Consider the following 22,736-nt stretch of genomic DNA (forward strand, 5'->3'; position numbering starts at 1 on the left):
CCAGGAGCGCGGATCCGCGGAGAGGCGTGCGTGTGTGGCGTGTTTGTGTAAATGAGTGTTGCTGGTTTGATTAAGATGTCATTCGTGCAGTCATCTGTCAGTCTGCATTAAAGCGAGAAGCCGGTGTAAACACGGACCTTTGCTAGGCTGCAGGCCTGTTTTGTTGCTGAAATACAATTACGAGCCGTAATGAAGGGCTCAGTCCACCAGGATCAGCAACTATAATGATTACATCGCAGCCAGGAGCAGCCGCGGTCTGTTTATCGCTGGTTCGATGCCTCCAGGCTGGAGGGGGTGTGTCCGTTTAGGCTTGATGCCACAGCCTGCGGTTTTCTCCTTTTTTTTGGTCGAGGACGCGAGGCCTTCGCTGTGGATCAAATGTTTTTCTTCTTCTTCTCTCTCTTCTCTTTGCTGGCTGCTGTACAGTCTGAGCAGACAGACATGCTTCACACAAACAACTGCTGCATGCCAGCCCAGATCAGTGCTGTTATTCCACGATACCTGCACTCCCATGAAGCTTTCATATTGATCACCCCCTTTAAAAATTCACTGGCATGTGCACATGTGGTGCTCATGAAATACTCAATAATTGTGCAGGTCATGCTTAGGGTAGCTTTGAGGGTGCTTTGAGGGTGCTTTGATTAAAAAAACAAAATCAAAACCAAACTGTAGCCTCTGAAGATGGAGGGTTGTTGTGATGTTCCAGTGGATTTCTGGCAGCAGACTTGACTGAGTGACCTGCTTCTGTCAGCCAGTGTAAGAGCAGTCAGGGGGTCTGCGCAGAGAGAACATTGGATAGAAGTTAAAAGTGGAGGAGATGCTTATCATCGCACCCTCTGAGGTTCAGTTAAGCCCCAGTAAGTGGCTAAAAAGGGCTGCGTTCCCAGCTGCGAAATAAGCCTCAGTGTAGCTTGAAATCACGCAGTTTTTTAATTTTATTTTTGGACATTGCCGAGCATGTTTACAGAGGATTCGCCTGCTCTGTCTCAGTCCCTGTGTTTCCATGGGTTGCATCAACGTGATTGATTACTGAGTTGGAGCTGCTGACAGAGTGGGAGTGTGGTGTTGTGATGTGTGAGGGGTTAAAATGCTAATGTGCCTCTAACAGACAGGTCTATTCTCTTCCTCCCTCACTTATGCATTTAAACATGAGTCTATGCGTGTATTGAACTTCCCACCTCGCTGCTCTCCAGATGAACGTCGTCTTTGCCGAGAACGTCCTTGAGCCCTCTGCTGTTTGTGCACAGCTTCTTGTCCCCTTCACTACATATATTTTTTCGCTCCCTCTCCCTCTTTCTCTCCCTGTCATATTAGTATTTGACTTCCATCCAGTGGAGAGCGGAGTATATTTATGGAAGACAGTTGCTGACACACTCACGGCCCGCCGAGGAATCATCTAGAAGGAGTCCAGCCGCTCGACTCAGAGGCCACACACAGCCAAAAAAAAAAAAAATCAGAGATATGGATGTCCCGTCTGAGTGCACAATCACGTCTGCCCGACCGTGCAGACATGCACGCACTTACACGTTTTAACAGGCTATTTCCAGTCAGGTACACTGTAGAAAGCCCCGCTCCAGTCCCAGAGGGATCACTGCACTGGCAGAGAGGCCTGATGGACCTCCACATTGAGGTGACTCTGCCGTCACCTCCTTCATGTGCCTACATCACAGTCTTTTAGGAACTACGGCATTCAGACATGTTTTCACTGTGCTCTCATTTAAATCGATGGGACGTGGGAAGCCAGTCATGCAGATTTTACTGGAACAAACATGCATATTTGTTTCCCCCAAAAAATATCTGTGTTGGCAAATTTTTTTTGTGTGCATTGCACCACGCAGGTGTGAGCTGTCATTTAGGACGTATCACTTTCTAAAAGTGTCCATAAACATCATGTGTCAATCAGTCAAACTGCTTTCTTTTATACAGAAATTATTTAAGCGTGATAGCTGGATTGCCAACAAAGAAACAATTTCAAGTGCAGATCTCAGGGGAGTTGTTATTTATTCCCCGTCTATGTTTGTGTGTGTGTTTAACTGCTTCAAAATTCTCACCCCTCTGTCTTGTAAATGAATGTGCTGTAAATAAATCTCACCATCAAAGCAACAAACTGCACCACAAAATACCAACAAAGCATAACAATTTCTACATTTTTTAAGCAATACTCTGGAACTTCCTGGCTGAACGGATAGCTGAGTGGTTAGGTCAGTCACTGCGTGGGTTCAAATGCTTTGTGTCATCTTCCGCTCTCTCCTAATTCCACCCTCCACCCCCCTAAAAAACCAAAAGCTTAAAACAAAGGGCCTTTTCACTGATGACACTGTGTCGTGTCATAGCTGGAGAGTCACGGATGTTATAAGAAAACGAGTGAGTCCACGCTGGTTCGCTGTTGGCGTGACACGAAACGAGGCCTGTTATGACAATTAGTGTGTTGTTGTTGAGCTTAAACTGCTCGTTTGTACATTAGATGTTGCTTGTGCCCGTTTGCACCTAATGATTTTGATGTAGAGCTCTCCTCCATGTTCATCACCTCATCCGGAGCGAGCGTGAGTGAGGTGCAAACGGCTGCTCGACTCAGTGAGGCAGATTTATAGAAGTGCCATGACGATCACAACCGCAGAGGTGTTAGAACAGTATGGAGTGGAGAGAAGTGTGAATAAGTGTGTGTATGTGTGTGTGACAAAGTGAGAAAGACAAAGGTGGAGTTTTAAGAGAAGAGTGTGGTGGAGATGTGAGAAAAGACACTTGGCAAAATGGACTCTGTTCCCTCTTGTTGTTATTATTCATTCATTTATTTATTTATTTATTTATTTTACAGACGATGTCTGGCAGGTTCTTCATTCTTAGGCTACGTCTACACTAATGCGTTTTCGTTTGAAAACGCATCATTTTCTCTCCGTTTTGGCCTCCCGTCCACACTCAGATGGCGTTTTCCTCAAGGTAAAACGCAGCGTTTTGAAAACGTTCTCGAAAACGCATTCATTTCAAAACGGAGCTGTCCCGTCGCAGTGTGGACACTCGAAAACGCAGACTTAGTCATGTGATGCAGTCCATCCATCCATCCATCCATCCATTCGCTTCCGCTTATCCTTTTCAGGGTCACGGGGGGCGCTGGAGCCTATCCCAGCTGTCATGGGGCGAGAGGCGGGGTACACCCTGGACAGGTCGCCAGTCTGTCGCAGGGCCAACAACAGAGACAGACAACCATTCGCACTCACATTCACTCGCACATTCACACCTAGTGGCAATTTGGATTATCCAATTAACCTATCCCCACGAGTTGCATGTCTTTGGACATGCAGCTTGTTTCCATCATGTGACCAATTAAACAAAGATAGCGGAGTGCATTATACAGCAGTTGTGTGGATTGCTTTCAATTTTGACAGCCCTAAAAAAAGATTAATATCACTTTGTACATGCTCCAGATATCTTTTCTTCAAATTCTTTAATTCTCACACGCTTTTGCGCATGCGCAGGACTGGAACGTAAGCGTTTTGGGCCGTTTCAATGTGGACGCGCAACTCTGTGAACATGACTGAAAACGCTAGTGTGGACGCAGAGCGTTTTCAGAAGAAAAGGCAGTTTTCAAATCTATCCGGGCTAGTGTGGACGTAGCCTTAAAAGCAAAATAATGTGTTTATGTCTATACCTGTGATGTTATCTTTCTCCCCTCACCCCAAATCAGTCGCAACAGATGGCCTCCCTGAGCTTGTTTCCTGTTAAAAGGGAGTTTTTTTCTCCCCACTGTCACAAGTGCATTGCTCAAAGGGGTCATTTGATTGTTGGGGTTTTCCGTATTACTGCAGAGTCTTTACCTTACATCTTGAGGCGACTGCTGTTCTGATTTAGTAGAAATAAAAAATGACAGCATGTTGAAAATGTTCAGTAATGTTTGGAATCTCATTAATTTTCACTGCTGTTTTCAGTTTTTTGGGGGGAAAAAGCCCCTGAAAAGTTATATGACTAAAACTTAATCGATAAACTTGGAGACAAATAAGACAAGTGGTAATATCAGCTGTTTTGGGAGCCTTTTTTCTCTCATTCAGATTCAGGCTGAATCTACAACAAGTCCTGATATAATTTACATACCAATAAGCAGAATATCAGAAATGCCCTTTTCCCTACTTGAAGATTCCTCCATATAAGAAAAGAAACCAACGCTGTCACTGCTTGTCTCTCTGAAATTTAATTTTCTCCCCTCCAAATGTAGTATATATTTTTGGCTCGCGGAGAAAAGTGTGGAGGTGGAAGACCCCGGGATGTTTTATGCAGTTGGGTTTGTGAGCACAATATGTGTTCCTTCTGAGGGAAAACAACATGAATTCAAAATGTTAACATGGCCTTTAACATCTAAGTGGAGCACAGTCAGCCTCCGTCACACTGTGCAGCACTCGCCCACAGCTTATACGGGGCAGGCCAGCAAGCTCGCGGTTCCTTAATGAAACTGTTAACTGGGATTCTGCAGACAGCAGTAAAAACATATGTTCGTCCTACTGATTGCATAAATTTGATGATCTGCTTTGTGAAGTTGACTGTTTCAAATCTGCAGTTTACAACAAGAACGCGGGCTCATTTGATCGCAATTTTGCTTCGAATTCGTTAAACATCACATCTTCAGTTTGACACAAAGGTCTTCTTTTAGATGTATGGTTGAGATGAGCGAACATTCATGAAGGCTTAAATGTGCACCTGTTAACTGCGTATGCATAGATGGAGTGATTATATGCTGCCTAAACAACCTATCAGCAAATAAAAATGATACTTATTGAAGTTTCTGTGTTGTGTTAACATGAATTTTGCACTGCTCAAGTTCAGACATGGTGTGATGAAGACCAAACAATTGACCCATTTCTTAGAATGAAGACTTCTTTGTTTCATAAGAATAATAGGGGAATAAATAACACCAAAATAAAGTAAAATATAGTAGCGTTAGCCTTAAAAATCTTTGTATTAGTAAAAATGTAGTTTTTTAGATGAACCTTAATTTTTTTTTAATCCTTGAAAAAGAAAAACATGCAAAAAGCTGAGACTGTGAGGAAATATTTCCTTCGGGATTAATAAAGTATTCTGATTCTGAAATATCTTTATTTATCAAAAAGGGATATTTTCAGGTTTTACAGCTGTGTGCAGACAGGGAGGTAGGCAAACCTTCGATTTGGTGGGTGTACTGGAATTTAGACTTTCCTTGAATAAATGAAGTGCGTAACAAATACTTCATTTTACCCCTAAAATCTTTTATAATAGTATGTTTGTTTTTGTGTAGCGGTATCCATTTTCCACAAACAAATGCAACAGGCTGTTAAGCTATTAAGGATATTGTTGTATGCGCTAAGCTTTTTAAGCATGTTTTCCAGTTTATTTCAGAGCAGAAAAAAACACACATTTGAATATTTTCATGAGTCTTTTCTGATGTCTTATTGCAATTTTTTTAAGACTCTAAAAAAGATATATTGATCCAAACACAGCACGTAGGAGAAATTGGAAAGCTTGACAGGCTTTCCAGGCATGGTTATGGTTGCTAAGCTCAGACTGAATAATCACTCTTTGGAGGCGTCGATGGTCACAAAGCACAAATCTCAAAGCTACTGTCCAAGCAAGGCCATATAAAACTGCTTATATAAAAAAACTAAACAAAATAGAAAATACAGCCACAGCAGTGTTGCAGCACAAAAAAGCTTAATGGTTGTTCAGTTAGCTTTTAATCTCTCTAAAATCTACACTTTGGGTCATTTTCTGATGTTGTCAAGTTTTCTGACTTGGCTGTCCAAGTGCTGCCAGTCCTCTTAATGATGTAAAGTACAGTATTGGGGGACAGATGGAGCAGAGGGAGAGAAGGCGACCTTCTTCTGCTCTCATGTCGCTTTGTTGATGAGAAGCTTGAAGAATCAGTGCATAACATCCTGTCTGCTCCGTTGGTATTAATAACTCACCAAGAGATGAGTTCTGTCAGAGGCGGAGGATGATTTTATTGAGGCTAGAAGCTGCTGGAGCTCAGCTCAGAGGATCAAACCCGAGCTCAGCCAGCCAATGACCAAATATCTAACTGGTCCAGTTAAGTGAATTAGGTCAATGTAATTCTCCTTAGCGTGGACACGCTGCATGGGACTGCACTGGGACTGTGCTGCAGCATGTGTTTGTGAGGTGCAGATAGAAGCCGTGTCTTTGTGTGAAAGACGTGACTGAAAGAAGGTTTTTGTCAAGTGATTTTCCCTAAATGTCATTCGAGTCATGATGTGATCAGAGTTTTTAAGAACCGTGACACCAGTTCGCCCGCCGTTCAGTTATTCTAATGTCAGGATGTGACTGGTTATGATGCCAGTTTTAGCATTTTTGCAGAATCTGTGACAGCACAGATTTTAGTGATGGATCGATGTGGCAATGCGACCATATGATGCTGTGTGAGGCTGCATTTCATACTGGCTGAGATAAACATCAAATTCTTATGATTATTCAGGATGAGTGTGTCTGAGTGCTGAGAGAGAGAGAGGGGGGGGGGGGGGGTGAAATATGCTGAGAAAGGAATTAAGTGCGAGTATGTAAAATGTATGCATGCACACATTCATTATGGGAACGATAGAAAGTTGTCTTTGTGTGCAAGATTTCAGCAATGAATCATCTCTTTTGATGAAATAACGTGGACACAAAAATGGTAAAAATACAAAGACGAAGCTGATTTTGGGGCATATTTGCTCTGACGGTTGTTTTCCTTGTTTGTTTTGTTTATATGACATATTACTTGACATTATGTTCATTGTTTATTTTACACTGAATTCTGAAAATTGGTTTTAAAAGCACACTTGAACAAGTGCACCGATGACGTCACTGTCTCCAAGATCATCATCTCACGACCCAACCAGAAACCGTGGATTACTGCGGAAGTGCGTGCACTTCTAAGGACCCGAGACTCTGCCTTCAAAGAGGGAGATAAGGTGGCGCTTAGAAGAGCGAGGGCTGAACTTTCTCGGGCCATCAGAGAGGCGAAGCGCGCACACGCCCAGAGAATCCACAACCACTTCAAGGACAGCGGCGACACACGACGCATGTGGCAGGGCTTACAAGCCATCGCTAACTACAGGACGACACCACCTGCCTGTGACAGTGACGGCTCCCTCCCAGATGTGCTTAACAACTTCTATGCTCGGTTCGACAGGCAGAACGACGTGGCGGCGAGGAAGACCACCCCTCCTCCGAACGACCAGGTCCTGTGTCTCACTACAGCTGAGGTGAGGAAAACTCTACGCAGAGTCAATCCACGTAAAGCTGCTGGACCAGACAACATCCCAGGCAGAGTGCTCAGAGAATGTGCTGATCAGCTGGCAAATGTTCTCACCGACATCTTCAACATCTCTCTGAGCAGTGCCGTTGTCCCCACGTGCTTCAAGGCCACCACCATCGTCCCCGTGCCCAAGAAGTCTTCTGTGTCCTGTCTCAATGACTACCGCCCTATCGCACTTACACCCACCATCATGAAGTGCTTCGAACGGCTCGTCATGAGACACATCAAGACCCTGCTGCCCCCCTCACTGGACCCAATGCAATTTGCATACCGCCATAACCGCTCAACGGACGACGCCATCTCCACTGCACTCCATCTTGCCCTGACACACTTGGACAAGAAGGACTCACACGTCCGAATGCTGTACATAGATTTCAGCTCAGCATTTAACACGATCATCCCCCAACAACTGATCGGAAAGCTGAGCCTGTTAGGCCTGAACACCTCCCTCTGCAACTGGATCCTGGACTTTCTGACCGGAAGGCCTCAGTCAGTACGGATCGGGAACTGCACCTCCAGCACCACCACACTGAGCACTGGGGCCCCACAAGGCTGTGTGCTCAATCCTCTGCTGTTCACACTGCTGACTCATGACTGTGTAGCAACACACAGTTCAAATCACATCATTAAATTCGCTGATGACACGACCGTGGTGGGTCTCATTAGCAAGAACGACGAGTCAGCGTACAGAGAGGAAGTGCAGAGACTAACGGACTGGTGTAAGGACAACAACCTGTCTCTGAATGTTGACAAGACAAAAGAGATGGTTGTTGACTTTAGGAGGACACGAGGCGACCACTCACCGCTGAGCATCAACGGCTCCTCTGTGGAGATCGTTGACAGCACCAAATTCCTGGGCGTACACCTGGAGAAGGACCTCGGCTGGTCCCTCAACACCAGCTCCCTGCACAAGAAAGCCCAACAGCGTCTCTTCTTTCTGAGAAGACTGAGAAAGGCCCGGCTTCCACCACCGATCCTGACCACCTTCTATAGAGGAACTATTGAGAGCATCCTGAGCGGCTGCATCACTGTCTGGTTTGGGAGCTGTGCCATATCAGACCGCAAGACCCTACAGCGGATAGTGGGAACAGCAGAGAAGATCATCGGGGTCTCTCTACCCTCTATTGAGGACATCTACACCACACGCTGCATTCGCAAAGCCACCAGCATTGTGGCTGATCGGACACACCCCTCTCACACACTCTTTACACTCCTGCCATCTGGAAAAAGGTACCGAAGCATTTGGGCACGCACATCCAGACTGTGCAACAGCTTTTTTCCACAAGCCATCCGTCTCCTCAGCAAAAAGGGACTGACTGATAAACACGCACACACACACATACACTAACATTATCACTCAGCTTAACTCAAATACCTCAAAACATTGAGACTGGACTGACTAACCAACACAAGCGCAAACACACTGACCTACACCACCAAACCATCGCACACACCAACCTGTAAATGCTCTTTTGCACAATATTATTACTAGATATATTATATATTTTTTTTTTTTTTTGCACTAACTTGTCTTGTAGCACCTTGGTTCCTGGAGGAACGTTGTTTCGCCTCACTGTGTATTTTTAAACTGTATATGGTTGAAGTGACAATAAAGTTGAACTTGAACTTGAACTTGAATGGCTGTATAAATAAATCTTAATTTGTGGGTATTTATGTTTTACACCTTACACCGCTGGCCACCTAGTGGAGCTTCTTTATCTTGTGACAACCGCAGTGAAAGTAATGTAATCAGGCTGAGGTGATTTTGCTTCGTAAGAGAAAAATGTTGTGCCTGTGTGAGATTTTTTTTTTCCTTTTTGGTCTTTTACTGAATCAGCAACACGCTGCAAAATCCTCAGTAAAAGTAAAAGTTATGAATTACAAATATTGCCTAACTGCAAGTATATTAGGATACAAAACCTAATAATACAAGAAAATATTCTGTTGATTGAATGAACATTATTGCGCAAAGCTTCTAAATAATCCCTCATTTCTTTATATTTTGCTTCCAAGGAGAAGGACTTTCTTCTATATCTTCTAAAGAGGCCCTGAGCAATACTTCTCCAGGCTTTCTCAATGTCTTTCAAAGTTTTTCAATATTGGCTCCTTTTTCACTCATTTTCAGTACAGTCCTTGTATCTGGCCTTTCAGAGGATGTTTTATTTTTTTTCTACCGTTTAGGGTACGTAACACTGACCTATGAATCATTCAAGCATAAAAAAGGCACCAAAATCACAGGAAAAAACAGTGATGTGTCTGTATATAACAGACAACTTAAACTGTATATTTATTACTAGCAGTCTGTGACAAAAAATGAATTAAAGGATTATTCTATTCTAGCCTGTGACAAAAACTCATAATTTGTTCCCATTCCTTTAGTTGAATCTATAAAGAATGACAAAAACAAACTTGGCATATTTTGGCATGGTGTGCAGTGCGTTCTTAAAGAATTAAAGGAAATTGGACAAGTGGAGGACAAAAGAAGAAGTGGAAGGGCTAAAATCTATCTACAGCAGAAGAACAGCACCTGAATGTCATGTCCTTAAGAAATGATACAGGATCTGAGAGATGCATCTGAATCTTTGGTTGATCGATCTACTAGCAAAGCCTTATCAGAAAAGATGTAAAGATGCCATTCTTATGCCATTCACAAGGAACTGGGCTGAAAATCACTGGTAACAGATCTCTTTTGTTAAAGAATCTAAACAATTTTACATTTTGGCTTCACATTGTCATCAGTATGTACTGAGAAACTCAGGAGAGTAGTACAACAGTGAGTGTTTACAGCCATCTGTAAAACATCATCGAGCCTCTGCCATGTTTTGGGGCTGCATTTCAGGCAGTAGTGTTGGAGAGGTCAAAATTGATGGAATTATGAATGAAGAAAAGTGCAATCAGATCTGCAATTCTGGCGGGCGCTTGTGTATGTGTGTCTGATCCATATTGGTAACCACTGGTTTAAGCTGTATGATCCGGTCCATATGTTTTTCATATGAAGTTTTAGTTGGCTCTCAAATTTTTTGTGGTCTAAAAAGTACACAGAAATAAAAAGTGGCAAAAAATGGAAGTCCTCTAGTGTTTACATTTGTACGTAGACATGTATATTCACTACACTCTCCTACTGACATTCACATGCAACCCCTGTCACTTTACTCTTTTTCTCCCACTGTCTCAGTCAGCCGAGAGGTCTGAGGGTTTAATGAGGCGACTGTACAGCTGAGAGACACCACCACCTCTCACCTCCAGAGGTGGAGGCAGACAGCTCATCACAGCTGCCGCATGTATTTAGAGTCACTCGGTTTGTCTGGCTTTGCGCATACAATACCTCTCTGTGTGTTTTATAAGTCAGCAGGTCTGCTTTGAAAATGATATCTGCTGTATTTAGAAAACCTTCTCAGGGAGTCAGGGCTGTGGTGAAACAACAGCTTCCCTCCTACTTTCACTGAATCATATCTTATTCAGTCAGGCATGGCAGCACAGAAGGCAGCGCATGGTTTTCATTCATTGACATAGTGTGTATTAGCCAGCAGCGCTAATCTGATAGCTTCACTGTGGGCTTCAGATCTGAATGAGAAGGATTATAAAAGCTGGCGTCAGGAGCTACTCCGGCTGCTGCACTGAAACTGGTGGATGGCTACCAACAATGGCTTGTGATTTTCTGACTTTCTAAAGAGGCTCACTTTCATTCCCGAGTTGAATAGCTTGAAGTGGAGCCAACTCATACGCAGAGTACTGTGACACACGTCATGCACTATATATATAATATGTGTATACGTGTTTTTCATAACCACACCTCAGCTGTTTTGAAGACCCTCTAATTTTTTTGCTCTGCATCGGTTTATGCACATGATCATGAGTTCATTTCACTGTTGTACCTCCATACAATAAATTAATGGGGGGAAAATCCCTTTGTGTAAGGCTGCTCTGCTTAAATATGAATTTAAATTCCACTGCTGACTCAATCATGCTCATTGCAGCAGCAGGCAGCTTCCTGTTCTACTGGAAGAAATCTCGGCTGACGTGTTAAAGTGCTTCATTTACATTCTGGATCGTTTCATAACTGTAGCTAATGCTTCCTACCAGTAGAGGACAGCATCTGTCTAATCAGTTTTCAAAGGAGCAGCTCTCTATCTGCTCTGACACTCTCACAGGAAGTTTAATAGTAGCAGACTGTAGTGATGGGATTTCCGGCTCTTTTTAGAGATCCGGCTCTTTCGGTTCGGCTCACTAAAAAGAGCCGGCTCTTCAGGTTGTTTTGTTGCTTTAATTAATTTATTATTAACAATAATATAAAATTATGCACAAAAGGAATTACTAACGTAAAAACAAGTGGTTTTATTTATATATGTTTATATATAAATATATGCGGTGGCCCCTAGAGACAAAACACGTACAAACTCCAAAACACATTTCTAGCATTAACTGAACTTCCAAAGCAGAGCTACTAGATCACTTAAATTACACAATTGAAAGCATGTGTGTATTGTTTGTGTATTTATACACAGGCACTCATATATATATTCAAATAATTTAAAAAAAAGTTCATTTACCTGTTATTACCACACACCAAATCCGGTCGTTGGTACTTGCTGGCTTGTGTAGCCACAAGATAACAAAGGCTCAACACTGCGCCCAGCATCCTGGAGCACTTCTGTTGTCTTTTGTACGTGTTTTGAGTTTTTATGTGCTTCTGAGTTTTTATATGCTTCTGAGTTTTTACGTGCTTCGGAGTTTGTACGTGTTTTTACGTGTTTTGGAGTTTTTACGTGTTTTGGAGTTTGTACGTGTTTTTACGTGTTTTGGAGTTTGTACATGCTTCAGAGTTCGTATGTGATTTGAAGTTTGTATGTGCTTTGTCTCTAGGGGCCACCGTAAATATACTTTTATTTATTCACTCCACATAAAATGTAATAAATAAATCATATAATACAAAAATCAACTATTCACATTTCAACTTTTAACTATTTAAATTTTCAGCTTTTTCCTTTCACAAATTTAAAGTGAAAAGAACACAAAACACTGCAAACCACAACACAATTAAATATAAATTATAATATGAAAACTAAAAGAACATGCATATTCTCTGTCATATGGACCTGCATGAATAAACTTTCTCAATCCTTTATCATCTGCAACCGAAAATAGTTGTGGATGATTACTATACCTTTCTAATGTTGTTGTCCCTGCCTCTCTTTCTCTCTCTCTGGCTCTGTTCCTGTGCTACTGAGTGTAACTACCGCCCCTCCCCCCTCTGCCCAGCGTAAAGCACAAGGCTCGCGTGCAGAGTGAAACGGAAAAAAAGTGCGAGAGAGAGGCTGAGAGAAAGAAAAAAAAAAAAAAAAACCCACGTGACGGCTCGCGATAAGGAGCCGGCTCGCGTCGTTCACGTCAAAGAGCCGGCTCTAAGAGCCATTTCGTTCGCGAACGACCCATCACTAGCAGACTGAACTCCACTGAGTTCAAAAGTGTTGCATTCAGTAGTTGCACTGAAGCAACTCTGCTGTTTGAGATGAATGTGCAAGTTTCTGTGTATAAAGGCGAGCCTGTCACTGACTAATTCAACATAAAGAGCATCAAAGATAGCAGGAACTGTAAGTTGTGTCTTTTAAATTGTAAAAAAAAAAGGACCAAAATCATGTTCTTATAGGCTACAGAGACACAAGTTTCCCACCTGAACTTATTTAGTCTTCTAGTTACGAAAGTTAAATCCTTCTCTGAGCTCAGGGGCCAAGATCCGATCAAACTCATACAGTGCCTTCTGATATCTTTAAAAAATGCCACTAGACACAAACCTTTTCCCAGAAGAGACATTCTTTTGGTTACCCTGAATGATCCGCAACACCCAGCAGAGACAGACATCTGTCTCTTTGTGGGGGATTTTTAAGGAAAATTGAAAATGGTTTGCATTAAATTCACTGAAGCAGAAACCTAGCCTGCTTAAAAAAAAAAAAAAAATTCTAATAATATCTCTTGTGACAGGGCTGAAACCTTATTTGAGAAGATCTTTGAGAATAACTCAAACCTTGGATGACTCAACCTGTCAGTCCTTTACTTTGTTATGTGCTTTGTCATTTTCTAATTTTGACTCTTAAAATTGTGCTTATGGGAGAGACTAACAAGGATGCTGTTTATACATGGTGTTTGTAAAGGTTTGATCAATCAGAAGGGAAGATGCACTTTATTGGCAAAAGTATTTGCTCGTCTGCCTTCACATGCATATAATCTTAAGTGACATCTCATTGTTAATCCATAGGGTTTAATACGATGCCAGCTCAACCTTTCCAGCTATGAGAGCTTCAACTCTTATGGGAAGGCTTTCCACAAGGATTTGGTGTGTTTATGGGAATCTTTTGACAATTCTTCCAGAAGAGTGTTTGTGAGGTTTGGATGTGAAGGCCCGGCTCACAGTCTCTGCTCTAATTCATCCCAAAGGTGTTCTGTTGTGTTGAAGCCAGACTCACTCATCCATGTCTTTATGGACTTTGCTTTGTGCACCGGTGAGCAGTCATGTTGGAACATGAAGGGGTCATCCCCGAAACCTTCCCACAAAGTTGGGAGCATGAAATTGTCCAAAATGTCTTGGTGTGCTAAGCATCAAGAGTTCCTTTCACTGGAACTAAGGGGCCGAGCCCATCTCTTAAAATATAACCCCACACCATGCCCCCCCTCCACCAAACTTTACACTTGGCACAATGCAGTCAGACATGTACCGTTCTCCTGGCACCCACAAACCCAGACGATCAGATTGCCAGGCTGAAAAGTGTGACACTCCAGAGAACACGCCACCACTGCTCTAGATCCAGTGGTGGTGTGCTTTGCATCAGTGGATCCAATGGATCCAAGCCTTACATCACCAAGCACCAATGTTTACATTGGTGCCTGGTGATGCAAGGCTTGGATGCAGCTGCTCGGTCACTGAAACCCATTTCATGAAGCTCTCCACACACTCATCTTGAGCTCAGCTGAAGGCCACATGAAGTTTGGAAGTTTGTAGCAACTGACTCTGCAGAAAGTTGTCGACCTCTGAACACAAAGCCCATTTGCATCTTCTGACCCTGCTCTGTGCTTTTAGGTGACTGAGTTGCGGTTGTTACCGAAAGTGAGGAAACTTCATAACTGGACTTGTTGCAGAGGTGCCATCCTATCACCGTACCACGCTGGAATTTACTGAGCTCTTGAGAGGGTCCAATTCTTTCAAAAATGTTTGTAGAAGCTGTTTTCATCCCTAGGTGATTGAGTTTATTCACCTGTTGACATGGAAGCGATTGGAACACCTGAATGATCAATGATCTGTATGAGTGAGTGAGTACTTTTGTCAATATAGTGTATGTTGCTGTCCTTTAACATTAGTATTGACAAATGTTCAGTGTAGCCTGGTCAGACCAAGATATTAAGTGTATTATGCTTAGCTGTTTACTGCTCCAATTGTGGAATTTATTAAACTTCTGGACTTTTACTGCCAATAATTTGGAGTTGATCCTAACGAAATGGTAATCACCTTGATGATGAGTCAGTGGAGCATGCCTGAACTTAAAAGTATTTTCCACCTGACTTGTTAGGGTCAGAGTTATGGCCATTTCTCGCAGACTTTATGAGCATGGTGTCTATTACATTCTTGTTCATATAGTTCATCCTTGCAAGCTGTAATGGAGAAAAGAAAGGAGCAATCGGGTCAGTACAGTGGAGTTGAATTCAATTCATTTTAGTTTGGATTTAGCAGCATGAAGGGCCCCTTAATCACTACAGACAGGGTTTATTAGACTATCAGACCATAGCAGCCAAGTGATGCGTTGGAGAGCAGAATCATTATGATGCTCAGAAGGTGGCCTTCTCTCAGCCACAGTCGCAATTATTAATTTTTTGTATTGACAGGAAACACACCCATGCTGGTTTTAACCCCTCAGGGAATCGACTGCTGCACCCCCAAACTGATGAGTTTCTTATTACTCTCCACTGCCTCTGGGGTTTCTTCATATCTCACTCTCTCTGTGTTTTCTACTGTGAGGGACCAGGCAGCCAAAGCAAAGAGGACACAAGCAAAAAAATATCTTCAAAAAGGGTTTTCTTTATTTTAACCCTCAAAAAATCCAAAATTAACAAAATTCAAAACCATACTTAGCAGGCCCATAAAACAGGTCAACTAAATATAACTCTACAAAAAGTAATTTCCAAAAACTTAAACAACAAAGTGAGACACAACTTAACTCACAAACTGACCTAATTAAAAAAGACACATGAGGGTAGCTTTTATAATGATTTGGCCAAACCATTTGAACACAATAGGGGGGAAAACAAAAAACACACACTAAATTTAACTAAGCACAGAATAACCCAACTAAACCTAAAACACCCCTGCTCCTGGTAAGCCCATGGTTGGTCCTGCTGAGCAGGCATTTTGTCCCCAGAGTCCTCAGCCACGCCTTTTGCCCAGACAGGAAACAGCCACCGCCCAAACCCAGGTAACTCAAAGAAAGAGAAACATAATTAATATAACAAAACATTTTAGAAAAACCATACAATGCTACTATGTGCGCGCCTCATAATACCAGTGTTAGGTTTAACCAAATGATTAATGAAGAAAACTGCAAAGCAAACTAATAAAGTGAAAAATGGACTAATTTACCCCTGTGTGGCTGATGCCATCACACACCCCCCCTCTTCAGGACTCTCGCTGGTACAGCGAGAGAGGAAGTCGGCGGTAACGTTGTTCTTCCCAGGAATGTGCTTGATGACAAACCGGAAAGGTTGCAGAGCAAGGTACCATCTTGTGATCCTTCCGTTCTTATCCTTCATCTTTTCCATCCACTGAAGTGCACTGTGATCCGTCTCCAGGGTGAATTCTCTTCCAAGAAGGTAGTACCTGAAGGAATCAAGGGCCCACTTGATTGCAAGGGCCTCCTTTTCCACTGTTGAATATCGAACCTCTCTCGGGAACAGCTTTCGGCTGATATAAGCAACAGGATGACGTTCTCCTTCCAAACCTTGAAGTAGCACTGCTCCCAGACCCCTATGAGATGCATCCGTTTGAAGGAAAAAGTGCTCATTAAAGTCTGGACTGTACAAAACTGGTTCGCTACTCAGTGATTGACCGATGTCCTTGAAAGCTGCTATAGCCTCCTCTGTCCAGTTAATCTGATTAGGACACTTGATGCCTATCAAGTCCGTTAGTAGAGCTGCCCTGGTGGAGAATCGTGGTATGAACCGACGATAAAAGCCTGCCATGCCCAAAAAGGATCTTAGTTGCTTCCTTGTCTGTGGGAGAGGACAAGACTCAATGGCTTGGATCTTACTGACCTGAGGCTTGATCACCCCATTCCCGATCACATGGCCCAGGTACGCAGTCTCAGCAGAGGCAAAAACACACTTAGAGGGGTTCACCGTCAACCCAGCAGTGCCAAGACGGTCGAAGACAGCATGCAGATGTTCCAAGTGTTCCTCCCATGTGGTGCTGTAGATGACAATATCATCAAGATATGCAGATGCAAAATCTGAGAAACCACATAGTACTTGGTCCATTAATCTCTGAAAGGTTGCTGGAGCCCCATGCAGCCCGAATGGCATCACTGTAAATTGGAAGAGACCCCAAGGTGTTCGAAAGGCAGTCAACTTCTTTGATCGCTCCGTTAGTGGCACCTGCCAATATCCCTTGCACAGGTCAAGTGTGGTCAAGTACTTTGCCTTCCCCAGCCGTTCCAGCAAATCATCAATGCGTGGTGTGGGGTATGAATCAAACAGTGATATTGAGTTTAGGTACCTGAAGTCTATACAGAACCTCATGCTTTCATCCTTCTTTGGCACCAGGACCACTGGATTACACCACTCACTCTTTGATGGCTCAATGATCCCCAAGGACAACATGAGGTCGACTTCCTTCTTCAGGGATATTAGCAGACGTTCAGGGATCCTGTAGCTCAAACGCTTTACTGCGACGCCCTCTTTAATGACAATGTCATGCTCAACAATATCTGTTCGGCCAGGATTCACTTGAAGCACCTCAGAGTTGCATGCAGCTCTCACCTGAAGCTGTTTATCATCTGGCAGATGACTAAGGTCAAAATCTACCACATCAGCAGAAGGCAAGTATTGCTCACCAACCTCTTCTTCCTCTGGCACACCCCTTATGAGCATCACCTCTGCTGTCTTTTCAGGGCGCTGCGCCCATTCCTTCAATAGATTTATGTGCAGAACCCTGCTGGAGCGTGGCTTTCCAGGGATGAACACTTGGTAAGTAGTGGACCCCAATTTCTTCTGAACCTCAAAGGGCCCTTGCCACTTAGCCAATAGCTTGTTGTTGTCAGTGGGGAGGAGCACCAACACCTTTTGTCCAGGACTAAAAGACCTCTGACGAGCTGCTCGGTCATACCAAAACTTCTGCTTCTGCTGGATTTTGGTCATATTTGACTGAGCAAGCTCACTCATTTTCTGCAGTCGCTCCCTCATCTGCACAACATAGGAAACAATGTTAACAGAGTCCATCTTTTCCTTGCCTCCCTCCCAGATGTTTCTTAGGAGGGCTAGAGGTCCTTGTACCTCATACCCATACAAAAGTTCGAACGGAGAGAAACCAGTGGAGGCTTGTGGCACTTCCCTGTAGGCAAAGAGAAGATAAGGAAGCCACTGATCCCAATCAGCACCATTCTTATCTACCACCTTCCGGAGCATCTGCTTCAGAGTCTGATTGAACCGTTCTGTTAGCCCATCAGTCTGAGGATGGTATGGGGTGGTCCTCAGGCTTCTAATGCCCAGCAGCTTGTACACCTGTTTTAGTAAGTTGGACATAAAGTTACTCCCCTGATCAGTCAGTATTTCCTGTGGGAACCCTACTCTTGCGAAGAGCTGTACAAGGCAGAAAGCTACTGATTTTGCCTTGATGGATTTCAGTGGGAAGACCTCTGGATATTTAGTTGCGTAATCAGTGATTACAAGCATATAGCGATTCCCTGACTTACTCTTCTCAACAGGTCCAACAATATCCATTCCGAGGCGCTCAAATGGGGTACCAATAATAGGCAGTGGTTGGAGTGGAGCTTTGGAAGGGACTTTGGAGGATGTCATCTGGCACTGAGGACAGCTCTTACAGAAGTAGGCTACATCTCTATGGAGGCCAGGCCAGAAAAAATGTTGTTTAATACGAGCTGTGGTTTTGTGCTTACCAAGGTGGCCAGACCAGGGAATAGAGTGTCCCAAATTAAGCACAGTTTCTCTAACCTCTTGGGGGACCACTAGCTTCAGAAGTGAGCCCATCTGATGGTAAAGTATGCCATTTTGCAAGACATAGTCACTTTTGTTAATGCCTGCCTCCTCTACTTGGTCCTTGTCTATTGCTCGCTGAAAACAGGAAGCTAAACTAGGATCAGTTTTTTGCAACTCTATTATATTGCCAGGAATTTGAAGTCCCAAAGGCAAGTCTGGGTCAGTATGCATTTCTGGGTGTACTATAGTATGCTGGAACTTCTCCTGTCTCCTCTGTCTGCGACTTTTCCGAGGCTTCACAAGTGCAACTTCCCATTCCTCATCAAAAAATGGCAAGGCACTGAAAACTTCTGAGGTTTCACTAGATTTTTGAGCTTGGGCTCTAGTAACAGCCACATTGCATTGATGATTCTGGTCTGACTCCAACAAATCAAAAAGCACTGGAAAATCTCGTCCCAGAATAGCTGAATAAGGCAGGTTATCAACCACCCCAACATTTAAAAAGTAAGTCTGTCCATTCACTTTAATGTACATGTCAGCTGTTGAGTACATCTTCTCATCTCCGTGCACACAACAAATGGGGATGGTATCACTGACACGGACAATATTGGGGGGCACAAAATCTCTGTGTATCAGTGTACGAGAACTGCCAGAATCAAGCAAAGCTCTTAAAGCTGTTCCATTAGCTTCAATTTTTATCATTTTAACAGTCTGGTCACACTGGAGCCCATGTTCAGCATGTGAACGTGGCATGAAACACATTTGAACCATCTTAGCTGAGGTTTTTGGGCACATTGGCTTTGTGTGGCCCTCTAACCCACAGAGGTAACAAACAATCTTTTTTGAATTTTTTAATGGTCTGCCAGCAAACTGGTTCTCACCCACAGGAGTTTTTTCTGCTGACAATGGCCTTTGATGATACATCTGGGTTGATTTGGGGCCTTCCTTTGGCATTTTATTTGCATTACAGGTCCAAGGTTGCCCTTTCCTCCTGGCAGCTACAAACACTTCTGCCAGCTCAGCTGCCTTCGCTGCAGAAGACGGATTGTGCTCTCGAATCCAAACCTGTAGCTCAGGGGACAACATTCTCAAATATTGTTCAAGGATGATTATTTCACCAATTTCTTGGTTCGTTTTACCTTTTGGCTGAATCCATTTCCCGTACAGATCTTTAAGTCGAGCATACAACTCCTTAGGGTTCTCATCAAGCCTGACTTCCAGTGAACGGAATCGCTGCCTGTAGGTCTCCGGGTTAACATCATACTTGGACAAAATTGCAGCTTTAACTTTGTCATAGCTGAGAGAGTCATCAATATCCATATGAACGTATGCCCCTCTTGCCTTGCCCGTTAGCAGTGGTATTAATCGAAAAACCCAGTCTGTTTTTTCCCAACGATATGCTAAGGCAATGCGTTCAAATGTAGTCAAAAAATGCTCAATATCATCACTATCAGTCAACTTTTCCAGTCTGGGTTCATGCAATGAAAACTGACCTGATAATGACTGACTGGATTCAGCTTGAGCTTGAGGAGAACTAGGAATGTGAGGTAGCTCCCTTGACTCTGGTGACTCTGTGGTAGGTAATGGTAGCTCTGGTACTGGTGATGTCCGGGACTGCACCTCTAACTGTAAAAGCTGAAACTGATGTTGCAATGCTTTGAATTTTTGTTCTTGTCGTGCAGTTACCTCTTCTTGCCTTGCTTCCCGAGCCTCCTGTTGACCCATATGAGCTTGCAATATTGACATCAGATCTGACAGAGATGGCTCCCTTTCTTCAACCTCAGTGCTCTCCACCATTTCAGAGACTCCAATTTCCTCCTCAGCATCAGCTTCCTTCTGAACAGTTACTCCTTTCTTCTTTTCCACCTTTCCTCCACGATGCATTTTTCTTTTTTTTTTCTGGGGGTGAAAAAGCCTCAAAGAAAAAAATACTGTGTCCTCAACTGGCAGATCCCACTGCTGCCACCAATTGTGAGGGACCAGGCAGCCAAAGCAAAGAGGACACAAGCAAAAAAATATCTTCAAAAAGGGTTTTCTTTATTTTAACCCTCAAAAAATCCAAAATTAACAAAATTCAAAACCATACTTAGCAGGCCCATAAAACAGGTCAACTAAATATAACTCTACAAAAAGTAATTTCCAAAAACTTAAACAACAAAGTGAGACACAACTTAACTCACAAACTGACCTAATTAAAAAAGACACATGAGGGTAGCTTTTATAATGATTTGGCCAAACCATTTGAACACAATAGGGGGGAAAACAAAAAACACACACTAAATTTAACTAAGCACAGAATAACCCAACTAAACCTAAAACACCCCTGCTCCTGGTAAGCCCATGGTTGGTCCTGCTGAGCAGGCATTTTGTCCCCAGAGTCCTCAGCCACGCCTTTTGCCCAGACAGGAAACAGCCACCGCCCAAACCCAGGTAACTCAAAGAAAGAGAAACATAATTAATATAACAAAACATTTTAGAAAAACCATACAATGCTACTATGTGCGCGCCTCATAATACCAGTGTTAGGTTTAACCAAATGATTAATGAAGAAAACTGCAAAGCAAACTAATAAAGTGAAAAATGGACTAATTTACCCCTGTGTGGCTGATGCCATCACATCTACCCATTATTGTTACTCAACTTTCCCACATCTGCGAACCAGCGGATGAAGCGCTTGAGCCGTGCACATTTTACCCTGTTTTTGTCTTTTAATTGGTCTTTCTTTATTTTCCATTAAGAGGCATGCTGCTTGTTTCCGACTGAGTCTTTGGAGCGCTGCTTGAATACAATGAGGAGTGACGGGAGAAAGAAGGCAGTACAAGTCTAACAGAGTTTTTTTTATAGTATGCGAATCCAATTGCCATAATTACCACAAATTTGATAGATGTGTATCTGTGGAGTTGTATTAGCTCAGCGTCGCCAAGCAAAGAACTGTGAGGATATATTGTGTATTATTTGTCCACCAAAGAGCTACAGGTGGGTTTGCTGCACCTTTTAAGTGTTGACCGCTATGCATTCTGTTCTTATGCAGATAATAAACCCCAGCACAAATAGATAAACAATCCTTCACACATAATTTTCAACACAACGCAGAGTGGAGGGGCTGTTTGCTAACAGTGAGGTGTAACTGAGCATGGCTATATGAGGAATTAGGAATGGCAATTCCGTTAGCTCTACCTCTTTTAGTCCTGAAATCTCATTTGTAGTGTGAGCTTGTTTCCCTTTACAGTGACTCAGAGGTTGTGTCTGGCCTTGATTATGGCACCGTAGAGAAAGACATAGAGGAACATCATCATTAAGACTAGTCTGAGGATGGGGGGAATCAATATTAAGACCTTTAGGAGAGATGCTCTGTCATTTACTATTAATAATGGGCCCTGCAGCCTGCTGTAATAACGCCATTAGGAGTACTGGAAACTGATGCTTTATCCACAGCTAAATGGCCTTTTTACAATACACCCACATGTGGCGACTATAAATGCATACAGTATCCAGTATCATTCTCACACAAACACACACGCACACACCGTATCGCCTGCTTTATCTCACACAGCCCTTCCTGTGCCTAATTGAGAGGGTTAGACAAGAAAAATTGGTCCAAGTCCGATCTTAGTATTCTTTAACTGGACCACAGGAGATGTGGACAAAGACACCGTGAAAGTAAAATGTCAGATATGACAAGGAGATAAAAAGAGGTAGAAAAACAGAATGATAGAAATGAATGTAAAGAGGGAAAGAAAAAAGGTACTGTATGTTCTTTAAAGAGACAGTAACACACATTTTGGCTTTTTAAAATTTTAGTGTTCACAATGTAATGGACTTACGCTATATGTAGCAAATGAAAAATATACTGTGAACAGCCCCAAAATAAAAGAGCAATAGTATTACATTTAGGGCTGTTCGATATAACGATATATATAGGATGACGATATAAAAACGTCTATGTTTCATTTTACGCTATCGTTTGTTTCGTGGTGTCGCAAAATAAACTGTTTACGGCAATATTTCACTGTAGTGGCTATATTAATTTCTTAAAGTTCTCTCTTTCTCTTATATTTTATATAACCACACTATGGACCACAAGAGCCTGTTTTTGTTTTCGGTAGCAACAACGACGGTAACAGCATCGCGTGTCCGCTTGTTTATGTTCCACATAAACCTTTCACAATAAAGCTCAAGATCCTGTTGAGACTTTTCAAAATAAACGGAATCACGTGAAAGAGCAGATTATTTACGGATGAGAATTAAAAAAGAGCCACCAGGTGCTAAA

At 42.8% G+C, this 22,736-nt stretch overlaps 1 protein-coding gene across 1 annotated transcript in view; it reads left to right on the plus strand.

Annotated features, from left to right (window-relative positions):
• Positions 1–22,736, plus strand: part of magi2b (membrane associated guanylate kinase, WW and PDZ domain containing 2b) — a 95,149-nt gene that overhangs the window by 677 nt on the left and 71,736 nt on the right. The window lies entirely within an intron of this gene.

The sequence above is a fragment of the Copadichromis virginalis genome, linkage group LG7 (genome assembly GCF_057382275.1).
Source record: "Copadichromis virginalis isolate Kocher_CV1m ecotype Utaka linkage group LG7, C_Virginalis_male_GT1.1, whole genome shotgun sequence".
Taxonomy (NCBI): Eukaryota; Metazoa; Chordata; class Actinopteri; order Cichliformes; family Cichlidae; genus Copadichromis; species Copadichromis virginalis.